The sequence below is a fragment of the Ailuropoda melanoleuca genome, chromosome X (genome assembly GCF_002007445.2).
Source record: "Ailuropoda melanoleuca isolate Jingjing chromosome X, ASM200744v2, whole genome shotgun sequence".
NCBI lineage: Eukaryota > Metazoa > Chordata > Mammalia > Carnivora > Ursidae > Ailuropoda > Ailuropoda melanoleuca.
Genome location: NC_048238.1, coordinates 33,328,363 through 33,352,065, shown reverse-complemented (window position 1 = coordinate 33,352,065; position 23,703 = coordinate 33,328,363). Strand labels below are relative to the sequence as shown.

The 23,703-nt window shown below is 44.0% G+C and overlaps 1 protein-coding gene across 1 annotated transcript in view; it reads right to left on the bottom strand.

The window, feature by feature from the left end:
* Positions 1-23,388, bottom strand: part of LOC105239640 — a 183,106-nt gene extending 159,718 nt beyond the window's left edge. Inside the window, exon 1 of the mRNA XM_034649923.1 lies at positions 23,207-23,388. The gene's annotated coding sequence lies outside the window, so the exon portion shown is untranslated. The remainder of the gene's footprint in view (positions 1-23,206) is intronic.
* Between the last annotated feature and the right edge of the window lie 315 nt (positions 23,389-23,703).

Sequence of the window (23,703 nt, the reverse complement as noted above, 5' to 3'; positions counted from 1 at the left end):
TCTACCGTAGTTAATAACACACTCCCCTAAGAGTCAAAGTCCCCAGTCCAGATCTAATCTGCTGTTGAAAGGGCCCTGGTGCTTGAGTCTCCTCTGGGATTTCAGGAATTTATTCTGTGTTATTTCATGGAGAATAACATTAGAGCATGATTCACAGAAAACCTTAGAACCAACTAACCTGTCAAAAATCCATTCGGTTTCCAATCAAACTAGCTCTGCTTCCCCAGTGTCACCGCACATCTTTATGGGTGTCTCTCCAGCCTCAGCTGAAGTATTCCTTCTGGGGCTCACCCACCATGCCTCTCCTCTGAGCATCTGTTTCCTTCATCCCATCTCTACCCACACCTGGATAAGGACCTGGCAGCAGCAGCGGGCCAAAGATACGACCAAACCCTAGCCCTGTTTGCCTACCTGTGACCTGATTCACACACCACTGACATTAGGATAAACTCCCCCTCGCATGGCCAGGACCAGAGTTCAAAAAATAAAAACGTCGTCTTGAATTGCATCGTGAATTTTGCTCAGAAGCAAAGTGGTCATAAGTGGCCACTTGTTGGTACATTCGTTCTTTCAACAAATGTTTTTGAGTGCCCCATTGAATGCTTTTAGCCCTGGTGATCTAATCTGGAAGTGATTTTACTGATGCACATCTGCAGTTTCCATTCTAGCGGAAGTACAAAAAGATAATCTATCTCATTTAACCCACCAAGGCTTAGATTCCCCCTAGTAAGCTTTCCCTCGGCACTGTAGTTTTCTCTCTAGCCATTTTGCTCCGGGGACATTTTACCTTCATGAGATACATGCACAGAAGCAGCTGAGCCACATGGGAGGTGAGGGTGAGGTGGGGTGGGGTTGGGAGGACAGAAGAGCCAGGGAGGTGAGAGAGAGGTAGGGTGGGGGTTGGGAGGACGGAGAAGCCAGGGAGGTAAAATCAACTGAAGGGACTCACATGTACATAGAGAGAGAGAAAGAGAGAGAGAGAGAGAGAGAATAATACCCACTGTCAGTGTTTCCCTCTTTCTCTCCTTCCTTCACTCCCACTTAAAGATATCCTTACAAAAAAATAATACAAGATTTCTGCCTCTTGCATACGATTGCTACAGCGGCCAGTGCCATGTTAATGATTAATATGTCACATCAAACTTCTAGTAAGGACACAAGTCCCTATTCTTTATCCATGAATTATCTTTGAAACATGGAGAGCGGAGGGCATTTGGACTCATCGGACGCACCCATTCTCAGCAAAGCATTTTATCATTTGTTCAAGTAAGACCGCATGGCTTAAACCCTAAAATCAATTTGAAACTTCCTTTTGCTGTAGCAACTGATCGATGCTCAGAGAGGCTTGAGACAAAGGGCAAGACGAACAGCTTGAGGGACAGTGCTTAATGGACAAAATGGGAAAAAAGCACAGGGGGGACGGATTAGATGTGTGACCCTGGAAAAGCCACTTGGTCTCCCTGAGCCTCACGTTTCCTCACCTGTAAAATGGATATGTGAATATGCTTTCTCTGAAAATCAAAAGAGTCTACCCCCACATTCAGCCTGGACCCTGAGAACCAAACCACACCGTACTGGCTATGCTAACATGACCTTGCCATTCCACTGTCTTCATTGGTATGACTTGACCTTTCCAGGACTGTCCTGCCCAAGCAAATGGTTGGATTGTTTATTATAAGACCTTGCCAGCAGAACCATCGACTCTTCCATGGAAAGCATCAATAGACAATTTGCATCCTGATATTCTTCGAATCCCTCATCTCAAAATCCTCATCTTGCTGTTTTCACCAACCCTGGATGTATATGATGGTTCTCACCCAATTCTAGCCGAGCCCCCTGCATTAAAGACGTGCCTTAAACCAAACTTCCAATTCTAGGTGAACTCTGACCTTACCCTCATCCCTCTGAGACAGAGCCAAAGCGAGGAGCTCAGCTTTGTCTTATCATGTGTTGGTGATATTTGGGGAACCAACTTTCAACAACTCCCAGAATCACTGTGATAATAGATGTGAAAATTCTTTGAATGCTGTCAATTGCAATGAAAATACGAGTTGGCGGAATGAGAGGGCAATAAATAATACCCAGGTAAACTGGAAGGTGATGGTACACCAGAAGGGGATGTAAACACCCCTGGGAATGACAACTCCCTGAAAGTGTTGTAAGATGCCAGGGAGTCCTACACCTACCATTGGAAGTAAGGGGAAACTTTTTTACCTGTACCTACCATTGGACTGTTCTAGTTCACCTCTAAAGGCGAGAAAGTTGTCACCATACAGTTGTCAATCCAAAGTTGATCTTCTAATCTAGGATACAACCGAACAATGGGTGTGCAGGTGGGTGGGTGGCTATCACAAGCTGCCTCCACTTGAGTTGCCAAAAGTAGGACAGGCTCTTCAAACTGACGATTCGAAGAACACCACCTTAAATTGATCACGCGTATCAACTTCACACAGTCTAACATTGTTTAGTTCGGTTTATGTGGTTTACAGGTTCTTCAGCTTCTGGCCAGCCAAATGTTATTGACCCATCACCATACATCTCTTCTCTATGCTTTTTGTAGTGAGTACATCCCCCCATGTCTGCTTCACATATGTGTATGAAATTTACATTCACAACATAGCAGTGTACGCATCCAGAACATATAAACACGGCATCCTCAATTCTGAAGAATGTGGCCGAAATAAGGAAGTGGCAAAACAGACTTTGGATTAGCCGAAGGGGGCTAATCATTAACCAGGAAACCCAGAGTGCTTCACATTATCATCAAGGAAAGCTTGTAGTCCAGCGCCCGCCAAGAGGAGCACCTTCAACAAATGCTGAGCTATCAGAGCTGGGATCGTGTCTGTCTTGACACAAATGTGTTCCCGTGATACATCTGGCAATGTCTGGCACAAAAGTGGCACATGATATTATGTACTGATTGATGGGCGGGCAATTCACAAAAGAAGACAAATGTATGAGAGATGTTAAATGTCACTAGGCAACCGGCAAAATTCATATTTAAATGAGATATCATTATTTGCCTATTACATTAGCACAGTTACAGAAAATAATATATCGTGCTCTCAAGGGTGGAGCCAGATGACCGGGATGAGGCAACAGCCGAGCGGGTGCAAATAGATTCAACTGGTCTAGAAACGCATCCAAATCAAGCCTTTAAAATGTTTCTGCCCTTGATGCCACGGCTAGGAATTTATCTGAAAGAAATAATTTTGGACCGAGGCAAACATGGCAACATGATAAAGAGCAAAAACATGGAGCACAGACTCCATTTCCAAAGACTGAGCAATGATTAGGGACTAGCTAACAGATATTTCACCTTTACTATCTACGGACTATGTCAGGGCTTTGCGGATAGTACCTTATTCAATCTGTTTCAAAAACCACACGAAGTAGCTAATGTTATCCCCATTTTAGAAATGGTGAAACTGAGGTCATTTGCCCATAGACAGAACTGGATGCTGAAGGAATCAGGACCAGAATTGGGATCTGTTTGACTCCCTAGCACTTACACAGCATCTCTGTACTAGAGAACATTATGCATTCAAATTAAATTTTAATGAGAGGGTAAAAATTTAATGCTGAGTGAAGACGGGATAGAAAATTGTACATACTTAATCTTTTTTTTTAAGTAGGCTCCGTGCCCAACATGGGGCTTGAACTCACGACCCTGAGATTGAGAGTCACGTGCTCTACCAAGTGAACCAGCCAGGCACCCCTATACATATTTAATCTTAATTTTGCAATACACACATACACGCACGTACACACACATTGGAAAAAAGTTTTCATGAAATGCAGCAAATATTAACAGAGGCTATTTCCGAGGGGATGTTCTCTCAGGAACTATTGTTTTCTACTTTATAATTTAGATATATCTCCTACTTTCCTACTATGATTAATAAATTATTTTTAAAAAGAGAAAAACAGAAATGTTGTTAAGAAAAAATGTGGTGAGAGGCATCCATGTCCCACAGATAAACATAGGTTTACACAACAGTAAAGACCTTTTGCTTGCTCTGGAGTCTGGTTATAGGAGCACCCCCGTACTGTCTTTGCTGGGGTCCCAGAGTAATGCAGCTTTCTTTGTTGTCATTTCTCTACCTCTGTGAGCTTAGCATCGGATGGATGGATCGAGGTGTGTTTTATATATAACCCTGCCTTGCTGCACAGCCTGCAAGAGGCGACCAGACCCCCTCCTCTCCATCTCTTCAAGCGAGCAGGTGTCACACACCTGCAGGTGCTTGTGAAAATGCTCAACCCTCTGCGATTATCACATGTCAGAGATCCATGTGGTGACCGGACCAACGGGGCCAAATCAAACAGACCATGAGCCTCCGTCTGAATCACTGCAGACACAGCACATGGGAGCCTCCTGGAAACACAGGGCCTTTGCACCTGCACCCCGAATGTGGCCCGAGCTAGAGAAATGTGGACACAAGGCAGAAGCCAAGTTCACACAAATGGCATACAGATCATTTTTATGGTTGTTGTTTCCTTGCTCACTTGAGGACTTGACCAGAACATGCCGGCAAAGGATAATTGTTAGGTAAAGGTTTGTGGTCCTGTTGTTATCGTGTTGTTGTAGAAGGTTCTGCATAAAAATGAGGTATTCATTAAGCCATGGCTGAGAAAACATCCTCATCTGGTAGGCCGAGCAACGTAAACTATGAGGATTACATTGACCTTTTTCTGGCCATCGCTTTTTCTGTGACTCGATCACAGAGTTACATTGATCTCCGTGCCCAAACTACGCGTTCTTAGTTACACGCGGTTTCTATACAGATGGTAGAGCCATCAATTAAAGGTCTGTGACTGTGGCCTTATCAATTCACTACCCTTCCAGCTGCCAGTTGGCTATAAATTATCTCCCTTCTCATCCTGTTCCCAGTCCATGAGTTGGAGTAACTTTTAACCTCTACTCCTCTTCCCGCTCAGCTTTATTGAACTTATTTTGATGCAAATGTAATTAACTACTCTCCCCCCACATATTCATGAGATATTCACATTGGGGATAAACGTGCTTTATGCAATTGTACCAAGAGAAAGATGTGGAAAAACAGAATCGACTTGTGAGACCATGACTACATTGGCCCAAGACAAAAATAAAGACGGCAGCTAGCAAGACTCCTGGGTTCTCCTCCAAATGAGAAAACAGTATGTTCTCTGGAGAACAAACCACACCACATAGACTCTTCATGGAGTCTTAGAGTTGGACCAAATGATTTTTGAGGTCATATGATCCAATGTCCCACTTACAGGACAAGAAAATATAAAACATTCAGGTGAGACCATCGCTGAATCTCTTAAAATTCTCCCACAGAGATAACAACACACTCCTAGCTCAGAAACCCATTCTTGGGTTCTCTGGCCCCAGTTGAAAAAAGGTCTTGAGACTCAATGGAATTATTCTCGGCCTTATCAAAGTCTATTATTTCTTGTCTCCCCCTGTTAATGTGGGGGGGGGTCAGAACTTTTCAGGGGTCCTCTCCACCACTCCCTAATCACTTCCTACCGAGGCCGTCGTCAGCCTCTAAATGCACAGCCAGACGCACGGGCAGGGAGTAAGGAAGGCCACGTGAAAAGCCTCCTCCCTACAGTGTAGACAACTACCCCCTGCCTGATTAATTAATTCCGAACCCTTGGAGAAGCACTCATCTAGAAAAGTAACTTCGAAGAAAGCCTAGGTGAGCAGTTCCTGGTGTGACTGCCAACACACTGTTTGGGAAGAAGGCAGGAAAAGCAGGGTCCAAGTCACAATATTAGGTGTTTCTTCAGCTAGTCGCTAAAGATAAGAGCCTCTAATTTGCTCACTCCTCCATCATCCCTTTCCTTTGTAGGTCTGTGCATTCGCGTGCTTGGGAAAGCCATGCCCTGATGACATGGCCTAGTTGGGCTTCAGCATGGATTTCCCCATACAAATAACGTTTTGGTTTGTTTTTTAAATAAGAGTCCTGTAAGGCTGAGATAGGAATAGTAGTAATAATGATTCTGAACACATGGGTCCATTAGACAACTTGGGGCTCTGGGCTGGTTTGTAAGTGTCACCATCTCAATGAGCCTGGCTTCTGTAATGCCCATGACAAGGTGGGGTCTACTTGCCATTAAAGGGAGTACGGAATATCAATAGAGCGGGATCTAGTTTCCTGAGACACCACAGAGCTAGAAAACAATGTTGTTGTTAAAGCTCTGAGTTCCAAATATAAGCTACACCTGAGTGAACAGAGCAACCGACTAGCAAAGAAACAAAAGTAAGTACGGTATGGATGGGGATAGTGGCTACCTTATTTATTGCTGTCTATCACATCACCCCCAAACTTTAAATTACCATTCATCATCTATCAGTTTCTGTGGGTTGGAAATCTGGAAGAAGCTTGGCTATAAATTCTTCTGGGTCATGCATGGCCTCTCGTGAATTTGCGGTCGAAGATGTCAGCAGCCAGGCTGCATTCGTCTGAAGGCCTGAACAGGGATGGAGGGCCAAACCACTGCCAAGATGGCTCACTTCCACAGCTCACTTCCACAGTGGCATCTGGTCAGTGGTAGGAAACCTTGGCTCCTCCCCACATGGATCTCTCCACAGGACTGTTTGAGTGTCCTCACAACATGGCAGCTCCCCTCCCACCCACCCCGCTCCCGAGCAAGTGATCCAAGAAAATCAACGTGGAAACTGCAATGTCATTTATGACCTAGCCTCAGAAATCACCCTCCATCACTCCCATACTATCTTATTAGTTATTCGGGTCAGCCCTCTTCACGTGGGAGAAGACTGCACAAGGATGTGAATACCAGGAGATGAGAATCACTGGGGGAATCTTGGTGGCCACCTACCACATTGGCCATTAAAGGTATTATGGGAAGCTTGTGGGCACACCTTTTTCATAATGTCACCCCAAAGAGGGATTGTTAGTTTCACTGATGTGGCAAATTGCCACTTTCTCTTCTCTGCTCAAAGTGGGCAGGTCACCAGTTTCATTTCTGGGCACAAAGGGGAGGGGAAGAAGAAAACTGGTAAGTGGCCCCTCGGATTCCAAGCTTCACGGTCCCTGTGCACTTTAGAGCTTCCTTCTCCACAGCTGGAAATTTTCTCCATGGCTGGTATTCCAGTTATCCATTGTCTCCACATGGTATATCATTTACATTGTTTTTCAAGGCCTTTCCATGTAGATTTAGCTTCTCACAGCATGGTGGTCTCAGGGTGGTCCCACTTCTTACATGGTGGTTAGCTTCCAAGAGACACAAAATGGAGGCTACCTCTTCACATAGGATAGGCCTGAAAACTGGCACAACCTCATTTCCGTTATATTCTCCTGGTCGAAGCCATCATGGAAACTGCCTAGATTCAAGGGGAGGGGACACGGACCCCATCTCTCTATGGGAGGAGTGTCAAAACCTTGTGGCCATCTTCAACCCACCACAGTTAGGGAGCTTGAATGGATCACCTGCCCGCCTGAGGCAATGGGACTATTGGGATATTAATAAATTACACAGCTATTCCTTGGGCCCACAGTTTTCTGTCCCTACGTAAGACGCAGAGCATCTTCCATAGTGCGTGTGAGGCAGACAGGGCCTGAAGTAAAGCCCACAGTTTCATTCCTTCAACAACTATTTCATAAGCACCCCCATATGCTAGCCATCTATTCCAGGTGCTTGGGACACATCCGGGAATGCAATCAAAGCTCCTGCCTTCACAGAGCTTACACTCCAGTGGAACGTAAGTGAGGAAAACGGATCGAATAACACCTTGCATCATCACGTGGGCTTGCTGCCCACCAGGCACTGTGCTTGGTGCTCAGCTCTATGTTATTTCATCGAATCCTCACCGGAACCTGCAAAGGAAGTGTTTCTCTCCACGCAGCCAGCAAACAGCCAAGCTGAGATTTAAATCCTGTCAAATAAATAAATAAAATCTTTAAAAAAATAAAAAAAATTAAAAAAAATAAATCCAGGGTCTTGCGGGTGCCAAAGTCTCATGCCCTTCATCACCATGCCACGCCATGTCCCTCGTGCTAGGTAATATTCTAAAACAGGAGGAAGCCTGTTCATGAGCCCCAGGTCGAGATAGAGATCTGGATAGTAAAACCCACCAACATCTGGGAAGTAAGTACCTAACCACTTATTTAAAAAAAAAAAAAAAAGGAAATTGTTTTCCTTTACCCTAGCCCAACCACTCCACGAGGCGTGAGGTTTTCTTTTCTTTGCAGCTAAGGAAACAGAGATACAGGAAGTTTCAGGGATTTAGCCCACATGTGGCCGGAACCTTCCACACATCTGTCCAGCTGTGGAGACTTAGGTGTAAGCCCAGCCGGAGGAACACTTGGAGGTCGGCCCATAATCAGGCAGCTAAAGCTGTTAAGACAGAAAGTGGGTATCATGGCTCACAGAACTCTCCCAACCGGCCCCCCAGGCCAACACGGCAAGCATCATGTCAAAGACATCCTCCTACTCCCCATTGACCTCTTCTTCAAAATAGCCCTTCACCACCTCCATCCAGGCTTGGGCCCTTCCCAGGCCAGAATCGCTACAGTCTGTTTTGTGGGAGAGAAAAAGGATCTCACATAAAATAATATATTCCACCTTGACGTTCCTGTAATAAATAACTTAGCCATTAAACCAGATGGTGCCCTCCTTCGAGACATCGAGCTCCTGGAGAACGGAGACGAGATCTCATCCATCTTCATGTCCCCAGTAAGCAGTTCAATGTGTGGCATATAGTAAGTGCTCAAAAAATGTTTACCAAATTTAATTTAATCTTATTTAGCCCCAACACGTCCTGAGCAGATTTGAAGGTCATTTAGAAGACCAGAGGTCTCGAGGTAGCTGACAATGACAGTAAGAAGTCTTTGGCAACAAATAAGAACAATGAAATGAACAGTAAAAGACGTGAGTCCGATTTCTGGGTGCTCTATAAATTCAGTGTCAATACAAGAAGGGCTTCCTTTTTTAATAAACGTTTTATTTTAGAAAAGCATTTGGTTTCTAGAAAAAACTACAGAGATGGTAGACCGTTCCCATACACCTCACACACAGATTCCCTGGTTATTAGCATCTTACATTAGTGTGGGACACTTGTCACCATTAGTGAACCAAACATTAATATATTATTCTTATGAAATAAAGTCCCAACTTCATTCAGTTTTCCTTTTTCCCTACTGTCCTTTCTCCATTGCAGTTTCCCATCCAGTACCGCACACTACGTTAGTTGTCCTGTCTCTCCTTGGGGTCCTTTGGGCTGTGATAGTTTCTCAGACTTTTCTTGTTTTGGGTAGTGTTGAGGAGAACGGGTCAGGTACTTTGGAGATTGCCCCTCTACTGGAATTCACCTGACGTTTTCCTTATGATCAGACGAGGGTTATGTGTTTGTGGGAGGAAGACCACAGAGGTGAAGTACCTTTCTCACCACATCCTATCCGGGGTACATACTGTTGGCGTGACTTATCGCTGTTGATGTTGACCTTGATCACCGGGCTGAGGTCGTGCTTGTCAAGTTTCTCCACTGTCAAGTTGCTCTTTTTTTCCCCCAATGGGCTAATTTTTATTTACTTTATCGAGGTATAATTTACATACAATAAAATGAGTGTGCCCATTTTGAGTGTATGGCTTGATAAGGATTGATGATCCACACCAATGGTTCTCAAACAGGAGTGACTTTGTCACCCAGGAGACGTTTGGCAACGTCTGGAGACATTTTCGGTTGTCATTTCTGAAGTAAGGGGAGGTGTTCCTGGCATCTAATGGATGAAGGCCAGGGACACTGCTAGATATTTTATAGTGCATAACATAGCCCCCCTCAAGAGAGAATTATCCAGCCCAAACTGTCAGTAGCAACAAGGTTGAGAAACCCTGATATACACTCATATAACCACTGTCCCCGATGAAGACACTGCGGCACCCCAAAAGTCTCTTGGGCTCCTTTGCAGTCGCTATCCCACTACCTGTCCCTAGAAACAACTATTCTGATGTTTTCTACGTCAGTAGAGTAGTTTTGTTTCTTTCGGAACTTCATATAGATGGAATAAGACTTTATTTCTCCTCTGTCTCTGGCTTCTTCCATGCAGCACAATGTTGAGATTCATCTATGTGGTCTTGCATATCAGTAGTTTGTTCCTTTTCATTGAATGGTCTTCCATCGTATACTCTGCTTTATCAATGGGCATTTGGATTGGTTCCAGTATGGGGGTTTCAGGAGTAAAAAGAAAACTGTGTAGAAGTCTTTGTGTGAACATATGTTTTTAGTTCTCTTGGATGAATACTGAAGAATGGAAGTGCTAGGTCATATGGTAAGTATACATTTAACTCAAAGGGCTTATGTCGTTAAAAAAGAAAGACAAAATAAATGGTTCTTCATCTCATTTTGAACTATATGGATTCTCTCACTACTTCTGCCTTCTCATCTCTGCTCAGAAATAAGTTTTGAATTAAAATAAGTAAGTGATGTCAGAAACATCCTCTTCCATTTTTTCCATCCCCAGGCCGAATTCCTTGGAATAGGTGATCAGACTTCATCAATCCCCTTCTCACTTGCACTTGGCCAAGCAAAAGTTGTTGTCTCTTAAGATCAGAACCAGAAACAGCTGTGTCTCTGGTTCTTTGGGTAATGTGTGTTTGATTTTTTTTTAAGAAGATGTTTATAGAAAATGGCCTGTGGTATTGGCAGTTGTGAGAACAGATCTAACTTCTGCTTGGAATTGCTATAAATTTTTAAAACAAACCAAACCCTAACATCGCAATATGGCTATGTAAGGTACCTCCAAGCCAAATCCATTAGATTGGGAATGAAATATTTATTATGATCTGAATGAGACAACAACAAAAAAGGACTTTAGATTTTCCTTAAAGTTGTACAACCAAAACTTCGAATATTTATTTTCCTACAGTGAGTTTGGGGATATAATCTTTGATTTAAACAGGGACTCAACGTGACCATCACAGAAGACAAAGTTTACAGAATTCATAAATGAATCTTCTCACAGTTCAAAGTAAAGACTTACTTTGCTAATAAGCATCCTGAATTTGAGGCACAGAGAGCTATTTCTTAGGCTTAAAAATGATTTATAATATGCATTATGAAATGATCCTTTCCCATACTCTCTCATCAGAGCTGGTAAGTGATATCTCCCAAATTTTAGATATCTCTTGTATCCAAAGAAAAATTTTAAAAGAGCATTGGTAAAATGATTAATTTTCTCAAAAATTAGAAAATTTAAAGAGGGACAATAAAGAACTCTGTAATTAACGGAACAACGATGGAGAAGTAGAGAGACCTAAATTCGAATCTTGTCTGTGTCACAGACGAGTGAATGGGAAATATACTAGATAGATTTCGAAGGTTCATTTCAGCTCTAACCTTTCATGAATTCCATTGTCTGGTTTTCCATGCACACATAAATAACAGACCACAGATATTTGTATAAGCAACTGCTTCATCAGAGTGTTTTCACGCACTTCAAAGTAATCGGGGTGGAGGGAGCATTAGACTAGAAGCATTTGTTAAAGTCTTATACGGAGTTACTACTCACCTTACAAGAATTATAATACTACAATGTCTTCATTAATTTTTTTTAGTTACAATCTGATGGAACTTTAGCATTGCCTTTTACATCTTTATTTTCAGGTAGATTTATGTCCCCGTGTTGCAAGATTAAGCATTCATAGGACACTTTAATGTTTACTGAATGGTTAAGGATCATATGTAAGTTAATTCTCATGCAAGACTTTTAAAAGGCAGCCTGGGTTATTTAAATGGAAAGAAATTGCTTTGGGAAAAACAGTATGTACAGAGTTAACTTTGAAGGGCAGAGACGCCATCGTAATCTGTAAGTATCATGAGAAGCATAAAGTACAACTGTAGTCAGAACAGGCTCCTCGCAGGGCATTTCACTTCTGTGCCAAAGGGACAAATAAGGTCATCTCTTGGGTGCTTCCTTTTCATATTCTCGGGATTACCATTTTGGCAACTTCTCCATGCATCACATTACTCTTTTTACATCTGGTTTTCGGTATTTTGTATGTCTCTTCCCACGCTATCCCTCAGTAAGCTACAACCCTTATTCAGGTGAGTGTCCATAAGGCTATAAAATCATCTGCTTTTCGGCGGGGGGGACCATCAGGAGGGGACCTTTCTGATGTCAGCCTGATAGTATGAGCTCCAGCAGCTCTCTTGGTGTGACGCTTTTGTTAAGACCCCTAATACATCCTAGGGACAAATGCAAGGAAACAATAAGGTCTGCAAGCTGTATTTGCCGAGAAAATGGAACCTTGACTTCTTTGACATAGGTGATTAAAATGTCCGATTTGAATATCATGGTGGCTATTTTTCTGCATGTAAATTTGCATGATTTAAAAACAAAAGACACTGGCCTTTCACTTTGAAAAGAATTCAAATATAATAGCTGCAAGCATTTGTGAATGAACCGTATTTTGAAAATCATAATGTTCAGACTGAGCACAGATAATTGTATTGTTAAGACGACCAAAATTAATAAATTGCCCCGCCACTGATATAAAGGTACCATTATCACCTGAGTCAAGAAGTAAAACTCACCCACAGGGCTTCTTTCTGATGCTCTCAAATGCTAGGAACTGTGAAGACGTGGCTCCATGAGTGCGCAGTCACGGGCTTGCCTTGAAAAGGGAATTTCCAACATAAATAAGAACTTATTTTTTTTAGATAGGAGTATTCTCTCCATGGAAAGAAGAAATGGTTTCTTTTGGCAAAATGTTTAAACCAACAAATGTAGACAATTAGTTCATCTCAGAATGATCATCAGATCTCCCTAACCCGCTTCGACCAATGGTGCGTTTCCATGAGAGAAGAATCATTAGTAAGAAATTGACCCTTATGGAGAAAAGGCTAGAATTCCTAGCAGGCATTATGTTGGAGAAGTAGGCTACTCTACAGATTTACAAACACACCTCCGGAGGAGGAATCAGCTTGCTGAGGTGGGAATGCGTTTGATGTTACAAAACACAGATACTTAGGTGTTTATTTCTACCTTTCTTAGAGGCTGGTTTTCCTCTGAGAGGAAAAATGTTGAGATTAACTCCTGCTGACCTCTCTTCACAAAGACCTTGGCTCTGACCTTGCATGTGGACTCCCACCCTCCCCCCAGCAGCAGGCTTGACTCTCATGGCCTCTTTGCCAACATCAGAGGTGCTTTCCACGCTGGTCATGCTGTCTCGCCTTCCTTGGTTCCATTTCTCTACCGTGAAGTGTCCAAGCCCCCACCCTTTACCTTCCTCTTTTGTTAGTATGCAACATGCCTTTAAGGGTTTTGCCAAATGTCCGTATCACTGCTGGCTGAAAAGTTTGGAACAATCCCTATTTTCCAGTGTTCTGCACCTAAAAGATCCCTATCCTTTCCCCAGTTGTTCCCCCAAATAGGTATTGGCGCTGGGAATCTTGATGTGAGCTGGAAATGTTAGAAGAAATCATTTGGGTTGGCTCTGGTTTGATTATTGTGCCCTAGGTTTCCAAGCAGAGCAAACCCGGGGAGGCGGGGCCTCCTTCTTAGCCAAGACCCCTGGAACAAAGAGGAAGCCACTCACCCACACCACACCTCCCCCAAAGGAAATTTGTTTGTAGGAAGTTAGAACAGGATTTCTTGGTAACTCAGGAGTTGGCGTAAGCTGGGGCTCCCACCCCCACCCCTGCAGCGCCACAGGGCACATGGGGTCTTCCCACGTCAGCCACCACATCACAGTGCTATGCCTCATCCTTCGGCTGTCTGCTCTGCCTTGGGTTTGAGCGCGGGGTTTTATGTACACTAAAAAAAAAAAATGAAACAAGCCAATCATTTTAAAAAAAGATCATAAAAAATCCATTTCCTCCTGTCGCTCATGCAGGGACAAGCAGTGTCAGAGAATACTGCATATCCCTAAAGGTCTTTTCTCTACGGGAGATATTTTAATATGTATATTTTGCCTACCTTGACTTTTAAAAGGTATTTGTGAATATGTCAAATTCTGGGAAATGACCTCCTGGTGTTATATTTTTTTTTAATTTTGTAACCCCTTGATCCTGCTGGTTTGTTAAAACAGATAAATTTATATATGCTTTCCTTTCACAAAGAAGTTTACACCTCAGAAAATATATTACTGTAATTTATTGTCATTTTGAGTACGTCCTCTCTCTGTAGCAAAGCTTCACTCACACTTGGGGTTCTTTGTACAAGTCACTCAAAATAATAGCATGTGGCTAAAAAGCATGACCAGTGTCCTATGCTGAAATAAAAATGAAAATGGGAAATATGAGAAACTCGAAAGAGACATTTCACACCCAGGCCCAGCAGAACCCCTCCAATGGGGCCACAAGAACATCCCTGAACAGCTCACCTTCATAGTTCCTTTATGCAAGAGACAGAAATGACTCTCTTATTTAAGTCCTTGCCATTTCATGACTCTCTTATTTAAGTCCTTGCCATTTCAGAAATTTCTCTTACATTATTAGTATCTGGGGAGAGAGCATTCCAGAAGAGAGGACAGCAAGAGGGAGGGGCCCGTGGCTGGAGCATGTCTTGCAAGCTGATGGAGAATCCAAGTGGCTGGCGTGACTGGAGCAGAGCGCACGAGGGGAAGAGGATGAGATAAGGTCAGAGCGGTACTAGAGGCCATTCTGAGCAGAGTCGTGAACGCCTTTGGGAAGACGGTGGCTTTTACGCTGAGAGTTATTAGGAGTCCTTGTGATGTCTGGATCAGAAGAGTGACATTACAGGAGCTGTTTCAATCACATCCACCCGGCTACTGTAGAAAGAGGAAGGGTAGATACAGAGAAACCTGTCAAGGAGCTATGAACTAATCCACATGGGATATCACAGTGGCTTGAACCAGCACAGTGTCAGTAGAGGTGGTGAGAAGCGGTCAGGTAGTTGGTATTTTACGAAGACAGAGCCAACCAGACTTCCTGACAAACTGGATATGACATATGAGAGAAGAGAAGAGTCAAGAGGACCTCCAAAGGTTTGGGCTTGAGCAGCTGGAGGGATGGAGTTCCCATCCGCTTAGCAGGGAAAGGCTGTAGGTAGCTAGAGCCGGCTTCGTAGTTGAGCTCTATAAAACGAAAACCATTCTTCCTCCTACAATCTACTCCTTTGCCTCTCGTGCTTATCTTACAAATTCAATGCGGAACCACTTCATCCCAAAGGGCATCCTTGACTCCTCCCTCTCCATAACCTCCCAACCACGCGACCACACCCTCTGCTTTCCACTTCCTAGATAATCTCCTTCATCTATCCACTTCTGTCCTCCACTGCCATCGCTTTACCGGAGGCTACCGTCATCGATCATCTGAATTCTTTTTTTAATTTTACTTATGTTTGAGAGGGAGAGAAGGAGAGCATGAGCAGGGGAGACGGGCAGAGGGAGAAGCAGACTCCCCACTGAGCAGGGAGCCCAACGCAGGTCTCGATCTCAGGACCCGGGATCACAACCTGAGTCAAAGGCTGATGCTTAACCACTGAACCACCCAGGCGCCGCAGTCATCTGAATTCTTACAAGAGCCTCTGAAATGGCCATGAATCCACCCCAGCTTGAAACACTCACTGGATTGCACCCTGAGGCTTCATCTGAAAGCACAAAATCCTCCCGTGGCTCACCATCTCTTATCGTCCTCAGATAAAGTCCAAATGCTAAAGTGTGGGGGTTCATGGGACTCCTGGGTGGCTCAGTTGGTTAAGTGTCTGCCTTCAGCTCAGGTCATGATCCCAAGGGTCCTGGGATCGAGTTCTGCATCAGGCTCCCTGCTCAGCGGGGAGCCTGCTTCTCCCTCTGCCTGCCACTCCCCCTGCTTGTGCTGCTCTGTCTGACAAATATATAAATAAAATCTTTTTTTAAAAAAGTGTGGGGGGTTCGTTTAACTCTTCGTTTAAATAATTTCTAACTTACAGAAAGGTTGCAAGAATAGTTGAAAAGCTTTCCATGTACCCCTTACCCAGATATCCCATTTTACTTCTCTCTCTCACTCTCTTTTCTGAATCATTTGAGAATAAATTGGAAACACAATGCCCCTCTCCCCCTAAAAGCTTCAGGGTATATTTTCCTAGGAATAAGAATAACAACATACGACTGCAATACAATAATCAGAACCAGAAAATTAACATGACTCCAATACAATATATAGACTTGATTTAAACTTTCCCAATTGAACAAATGACGTCCTTTATAGCAAAAGAGATACAGTTGTAGATACAGATGTTGTCGGCGTTACTGGGCCAGGAGCTAGTCCCGGATCATAGGTGGCATTCAGTTATCCTGTTCCTTCAATCTCTTTTATTGTGGAGCAGTTCCTCCGTCTTTGCCTTTTATGACCTTGACACTGGTAAATAGTATAGACCAGCTGTTTTGTAAAACGCCCTGCAGCTTGGATTTGCCTGGGGTTTCCTCAGGGCTGGATGTGCTTCACGTATGTTGGACAAGATGATGGCAGAAGCCATGTGTCCTTCTCTGTGCGTCGTTATCAGGAGGCGGACCTCTTCCTAATATTGCTTCTGCTTCTCTATCACCCTCACATCTCACCGTCCACCCATCCCTGCTCCTAAGCTCTCAGACATAGCCCCAGAGAATTCATCCGAACCGCATTTTTCCCTGGCGAATCCACGCTGTTTCATTGGATCTCCTTGTAGAGGCTGCTTTGGCCAAGGGACTGGTCCTCAACCCCAGGCCTAGATAAGAGCCTCTTCTGAGCTAGCATAGCGCCCTGCGCCCTCCTATCATCACACTTATTAAGCCATGGGGTAATTGCCTGTTTGTTTGTCTGTTTATTTGATGGCAGGGACTGTGGAATGTTCCCTAACAACACTTAGCACATAGCACAACGTCCGGCACACAGTAGGTGCCCAATAAATATTTACGGAATGAAGCATCGCTTCCAGGTACTCTTCCTCCTGCATGTTCCCAGAGCCCTGCTTAACTCCATTCTCTCTCGGTGTTGCTGGATTGTTTACCACGTTTGGTCTTTCCTGTTAGACTGGAAATTCCTGGAGCCGCATCTGAGTCCTTGCCCTTGATTCCAGTGCACCTTAACCCAGATGGAAGGAAAGAGAGAAGGAAGGGAGGGAGGAAAGGAGAGATTGGGCCTTTTGTTTTAGAACTTTGTTCCTTCTGAGTTTGCGCGGAGCAGGTGCAGAGTGTTTTGGAGTCTCTCTCCTGGCGACTCCTCCCCCCACAGCCCACTTCCTGTTTATTCTGCCTTCCAACACCGCACTGGGGAGGGGTGGGAGGGTGGGAAACATTCCAGTTCCTTTATCCGCCTTCTCACTCCCTGTCTGTGGGCCCCAATTCAGGAATGATTGCTTTGAGGTTGAGTTTATGCTTTTTCAAAGTCTTTATGAGAGTTATTAACAAGAATCTAAAGCTTCTAGTGTGAATTCTCATCAGTGCATATACTAATAAGCAATGAAGTCAATGAAGGAAGAAAAAAGGAAACAAAAGAAAAAGAGGCCTGGAAAATGCACAGATTAAATAGTCAGAATAGTCTAGAATGTGGTTGCATTGTTTTATAAAGCCTTAAAGAACAAATCAGGTAAAAGAAAAGAATCTCCTTCCTCAAGGGTTTCCTTTTTATCCTTTCCCTGGCCAACATATTTAATTAACAACTAGCAAACACTTCAAGATCGTTACAAAGAATGGTTTAATCATTGTCATATCTTGAAGACTTCGCTTCCCTTATAATAAATTCTTCAAACCCTGGTTTCAGTATTAGATAGGATTAGATTTGGCTGTGAGCAACAGAAATGGCAGTGACTTAAACAAGATAGCACTTTATTTCTGGCTTTTGAGATCAAAGTTCAGAGGTAGGCTATCCATGATGAGCAGAAACCCAGGTGCCTTCCCCCCTGTCCTGCTGCTCTAAACACAGTGCTGCCACCTCATTATCCAACATGGCTGCTGGAGCTCCAGCCAACCGGTGTTGCTCCATTTCACAAGAAGAAGAAAGGAATAAAGGTACTCTCCCATCCTTTAATGACACCTCCTGGAAGTCATGCTTTCAGCTCATTGGCTCGAACTCTGTCACGTGGTCACCTCTAGCTGCAAGGCAAGTGGAGAATTATAGCTTTATTTAGGGTAACCACGTTCGCAGCTAAAATTGGGGGAACAAGGAGAGAACAGATATTGGGAGACAACAAGCAGTCTTTGAGACAAATCTGTGCTTCTGTAAAATGAGAATAATATAAATACCTACTTCAAAGGGCCCTTGAGAGGAAAAAAATGAGATCGTGCATGAGGTTGGCACCAGTCACAGTAGTAACGACTTCCTCCTTCAGAGGAAGAAGGAAGCATGCACTGAGTGTGTGCCAAACAGTAGTTCATTGCAATTACTTCTAATCCAGTGAGGTAGTGTCCCTCAGTTTGCAAAAAAGAAAAGACTCCGAGAAGCCAATTAACTGCCCCCCAGGAAACAGAGAATGAACCAGAGGAACTGGGGCGAAATCCAGATTCTGTGACTCTGAATCCTAGTTTTCTTTCACTCCTGGGTGCCACCTCTCCTTTGGCCTCACCTAGCCACAACCACCTCTCTTGCTATGAACCTCACGTTCACCAAGACAACATTTATTATGCTCCTCTCCATGGAAGATCTCTCATACTCTACCCCAGCACTACCTGGTCACCATCCAATGGGAACTGGGAGGACTAGGTGCCAGTGGTGAAGACAGCATTAATCAAAAGGGACTGCACACCGGGATCTCTCCTTCATTGCTGGTGAGGGGGTAAATGGTATATCCACGGTGGAAAACTCCTTGGCAGTCTCTAGTAAATTAAACATATACCTCTCTTGTGAACTAGCAATGCCATTCCTACGTATTTATCAAAAAAAAAAAGGCTTCAACTAGAAAGTTCCTCATAACTTTCTTACTAAAATCTAAAAGAAATAAACAATGCAAACAAGCTAAATATCCATTAACCGGAAAAGAGGTAAACAGAGTGTGGACATTTATAAGATGGAACACTGTTCAGCCATAAAAAGGAAGGCAAAAATTGACAAGGCAAGAAACAACAATTGCTGGAGAGGATGTGGAGAAAGGGGATCCCTCCTACATTGTTGGTGGGGAATGCAGGTTGGTACAGCCACTCTGGAAAACAGTGTGGAGGTCCCTTAAAAAGTTAAAAATTGAGCTACCCTATGACCCAGCCATTGCACTACTGGGTGTTTACCCCAAAGATACAGACGTAGTAAAGAGAAGGGCCATATGCACCCCAATGTTCATAGCTGCATTGTCCACAATAGCCAAATCATGGAAGGAGCCGAGATGCCCTTCAACAGATGACTGGATTAAGAAGCTGTGGTCCATATATACAATGGAATATTACTCAGCTATCAGAAAGAACGAATTCTCAACATTTGCTGCAACATGGACGGCACTGGAGGAGATAATGCTAAGTGAAATAAGTCAAGCAGAGAAAGACAATTATCATATGGTTTCTCTCATCTATGGAACATAAGAACTAGGAAGATCAGTAGGGGAAGAAAGGGATAAAGAAAGGGGGGTAATCAGAAGGGGGAATGAAACATGAGAGACTATGGACTCTGAGAAACAAACTGAGGGCTTCAGAGGGGAGGGGGGTGGGGGAATGGGACAGGCTGGTGATGGGTAGTAAGGAGGGCACATATTGCGTGGTGCACTGGGTGTTATATGCAACTAATGAATCATTGAACTTTACATCAAAAACCAGGGATGTACTGTATGGTGACTAACATAATATAATAAAAAAAGTAAAAAAAAAAAAAAAAGTAAGGAACCACTTACCAACTCCTGCAGGAGTGTGGGTGAATCTCAGAAATATTACGTTGAATGAAAGAAGCCAGACCCCAAAGAGCACCGATCAGATGACATTGCATGATTCCCTTTTAGGAAGTTCAAGAGCAGGTCAAATGGTAGATGAGGATAGAACTCAAAAGAGTGGTTGCCTGGATTGTGGGGGAGGGGAGGATCAGAAAGGAACATGAGGGAACTTTGTAGGGTGATGGGAACTCTGTGTACCTTTACTGAGGTATCAGTTACATGGGTGTGTGCATTTGTCAAAACTCAAACTAGGTACTGTACGTTTTATTGCATGTAATTATATCTCAATAAAAAAGCCCCGGAACTAATGATGAGGTGTGGGGCTGCAGAAATGAATGCTCTACCTAAGTGTCACAAAATAGTTTTAGAAGGGAAAGAAGTGAGAATTGAACAAATAAAAATAAAGAGAGCGGGAGCCCAAGATCTTAGCCACAAAATACGTAATAAAGAAGGCTGCTAGATTTGAAGTAAGCCCTTTAAGTTCCCCGTGGCAGCGCCACAACTCGTGTCTGTTTATGCAGGGCTACTGTCACCAATATTAGAGCTGAAAAGAAAAATAAAGTCTCTTTCACAAAAGAAGGCGAAAAGAACCTTTCAATACTGTTCTCAACAAGTTGTTGTGCTCGAAATTCTATATTCCAGCCAGCCCAAGGCAGTGAATGGATTAAGTGTCAAGAGTCTAACCTTTTTGTTTTCTGGCCACATGCTAGAGGCTGGGTGTTTCCGTTTCCTATTGCTTCTGGAACAAATTCCCATGAACTCGGTGGCTTAAAAACAATGCAAAATTATAATCCTCTAGTTCTGGAAATCAGAAGTCTAAAACAGGTCTTGCTGGGCTAAAATCAAGGTGTTGGCAGGGCTGCATGCTTTCTGGAGGCTCTGGGGACAATCTGTTTCCTTGCCTTTTCCAGCTTCTAGAAGCTGCCTCTGCTTTTTGGCTCATGACCCCTTTCTCCATCTTCAAAGCCAGCAAGGGCAAATCGCGACTTCCTCATGCTGTGTCACTCTGACTCCGACTCTGACTCGGCCTCCTACTGCCATTTGTAAAGACCCTTGTGATTACATTGGGCCCATCTAGATATTCCAGGATAATTTCTCCATCTGAAGGTCAGGTGATTAGCAGCCTTCGTTCCTGCTGCAACCTTCATTACCCCTTGCCCTGGAAGGGGATATAGCCACGTTTGGATGATTAGGACACAACCATCTTTGGGGGACCATGACTCTGCCTACCAAACTGAGCTTTAACTATAAAATGTTACTTCGAATCCTTCTTTTCTCCATACCAGCCATCAGAGGAATGTTTCCAAAGGTTCCAGGTGTATTAGAAGGTGCTACAGAGACAAATGTGATAAAATGGACCCTGTCCTATAGAATTACATTCTACTTTCTTTTTTAAAGATTTTATTTGAGAGACAGAGGGAGACCAAGCAGAGGGGGAGGAGTAGAGGGAGAGGGAGAAGCAGACTCCCCACCGAGCAGGGACCCCGATGTGGGATTCGATCCCAGGACCCTGGGATCATGAACTGAGCCAACGGCAGACACTTAACCGACTGAGCCACCCAGGCGTCCCTACATTCTACTCTCAATTGCTTTTAGTTAGTTCTACAATCTCCTGAAATTTGGATAAAGGTCTCTGTTCTGATTATCCATTGTTGGGCAACACACCACTTAGTGGCTTCAAAGAATGAAAGTATTTTGCATGCAAGCTGAAATTTGGACAGGGCTCGATGCGGACAGCTTGTCTCTGCTCCACTTGGCCACTCCACAGCAGCTCCAAGGCTGGGGACTAGACTCAGTTGAAGGCTCACTCATAGGGTTGGCAGTGAGATGCTGGCTGTGGGCAGTGACCTCGCTGAGGCCATCAGCCGGGACACCTGCATGTGACCTCTTCGTGTGACCTGGGCTTCCTCAAAACATTGCAGCCAGGTTCCCAGGGCAAGCACCTCCAGAGACAGCCATGTATCTCACACAAGAGGAGGATGTGTCACCCTTTGTGGCCTGGCCTTGGAAGTGACAGCCACGTATATTTTATCCAGGCAGCCACAAAGCCTCACCTAAATTCAGGGCAAGGAGAGGGAGACTCTACCAATCGTTGGAAGGGGGCAAGACAGTTGGAAGACTATTTAGGGCCAGAAATAACTTGGCACCCTTTGTTAGAAAGTGCAGTTTGCCATAGCTTCTCTGCCACATTTCCGTTTCTTCTCTTCATTTAAAGTCTCCTTTTCCTTTTAGTCGATTTGTCCCCCTTACATAACGGCCCCTGCCCTGGGGCCCCCTGGGTGGCTGAGTCGGTTAAGTGTCTGCCTTTGGTCCAGGGTCCTGGGATCAAGCCCCACATTCAGTTCCTTGCTCAGCGGGGAGTCTGCTTCTCCCTCTTTCTCCCCGCCCCCCCCACTTGTATTCTCTCTCTCTCTCAAATAAATAAATAAAATCTTTTAAAAACCCATAATGCCCCTCTTGGCCTCTTTTTTGGTCCCCCACTCCTTCTGGACTGAAATCAGGCCAACCCNCTCTCCCTGCCCCCCCCCCACTTGTATTCTCTCTCTCTCTCAAATAAATAAATAAAATCTTAAAAAAACCCATAATGCCCCTCTTGGCCTCTTTTTTGGTCCCCCACTCCTTCTGGACTGAAATCAGGCCAACCCTGAGTTGGCAAACAACAGTTTCATAAGGTCATAGGGAGGGACTGTGGCCCATGCACGGAGGAGGGGCAGCCCATGGCTGGAATCGGGGTCCACTCAACCGTTTTGAACGGACAGAAATGATGATTTCATATGCTACAACCTAGCATCTGCTACCTCTTCAGTCAGAGAAAAAGGTACCAACCCGCTATCAGAAGATTACGTCCCCGCTCCTCAGGTTTCCAATGGGTGGGAGTGTCCCTAAACACCCTTTGCCTTTCCCCATCACCGCCCTTATCACGCCGACCCAGGGGTGACGTCTGGTAAATTCAGAAAGACGAAATTCAACAGGCTTGTCTCGGCACCTCCCTTTTTCTCCTTGAGGCTAAACTGGCTCCAGGGCGTAGGCCTTTTCCTCTGTTCTCAAACCCACTGGTTGGAAAAGGCTGCGGGTGTCGAGATTTCTCCCAGCCCCCAACACTTGGGTGAAACATCTAAATTTCTGGCACTTTCCCTCTAAATATTTAAGCTATGAAGGAACTGTCAGCAAGTACTTATCACAACAGAAGCTAAATTATACCCTCAAAGTACTGACGAGTTACAAGGTGCAATGTCAATTAGAGGTCACAGAATACTACACCTTGTTTTGAATGACCAAAACACACTAACTACAGTCCTTGCATTCTGCACATAGTTTGGCGGCTATGGTACACAGAAGCATTCTTTCACAACACACACGTTTCATTAACAAAATAGCAGGGCTTCAAATTAACATCACATTGAGAAAAACTGGAAAATTTTAAATACCTTGGTCAGAACCAAAAACGTGGTACTTTCGTTTTCATCTTCCCTTGCCTACCAAACAGGAAATCTCCTCAATTAGATGTCTACTCAGAAGAAGAAGAAGAAGGAAAAAAAAGCCATTATCCAAGGACACAGCAAGTTCTGTCAGGTATTTCAACATGGTGGAAGAGTAGTCAGGTTTTAATTGGCCCTATTGAGCTCACCCACAAGCTACAACATTCTTTACCTCAGCAGTATGGTATTCAAAAGGGGAAAAAAAAAACTACAAAGTTAGTTCCTACCTTTGAAAACATCAAATGAATCATGTTCGGTTTCTTCCTGTTAACTGAATGCTCGTTGATAAAAGTGCACATAACAACACGAGTAAGACTGGTATTCAAAAGTAAAAGAAGAGTCTCGAAAACGCCCCACCCCCAACATTGTTAATTTAGCTAAAATAAAGAACTGGGCTCTGCGTTTTGCTAGTATTTTCTCAGTCTTATCTACTATGTTGGAAAGCA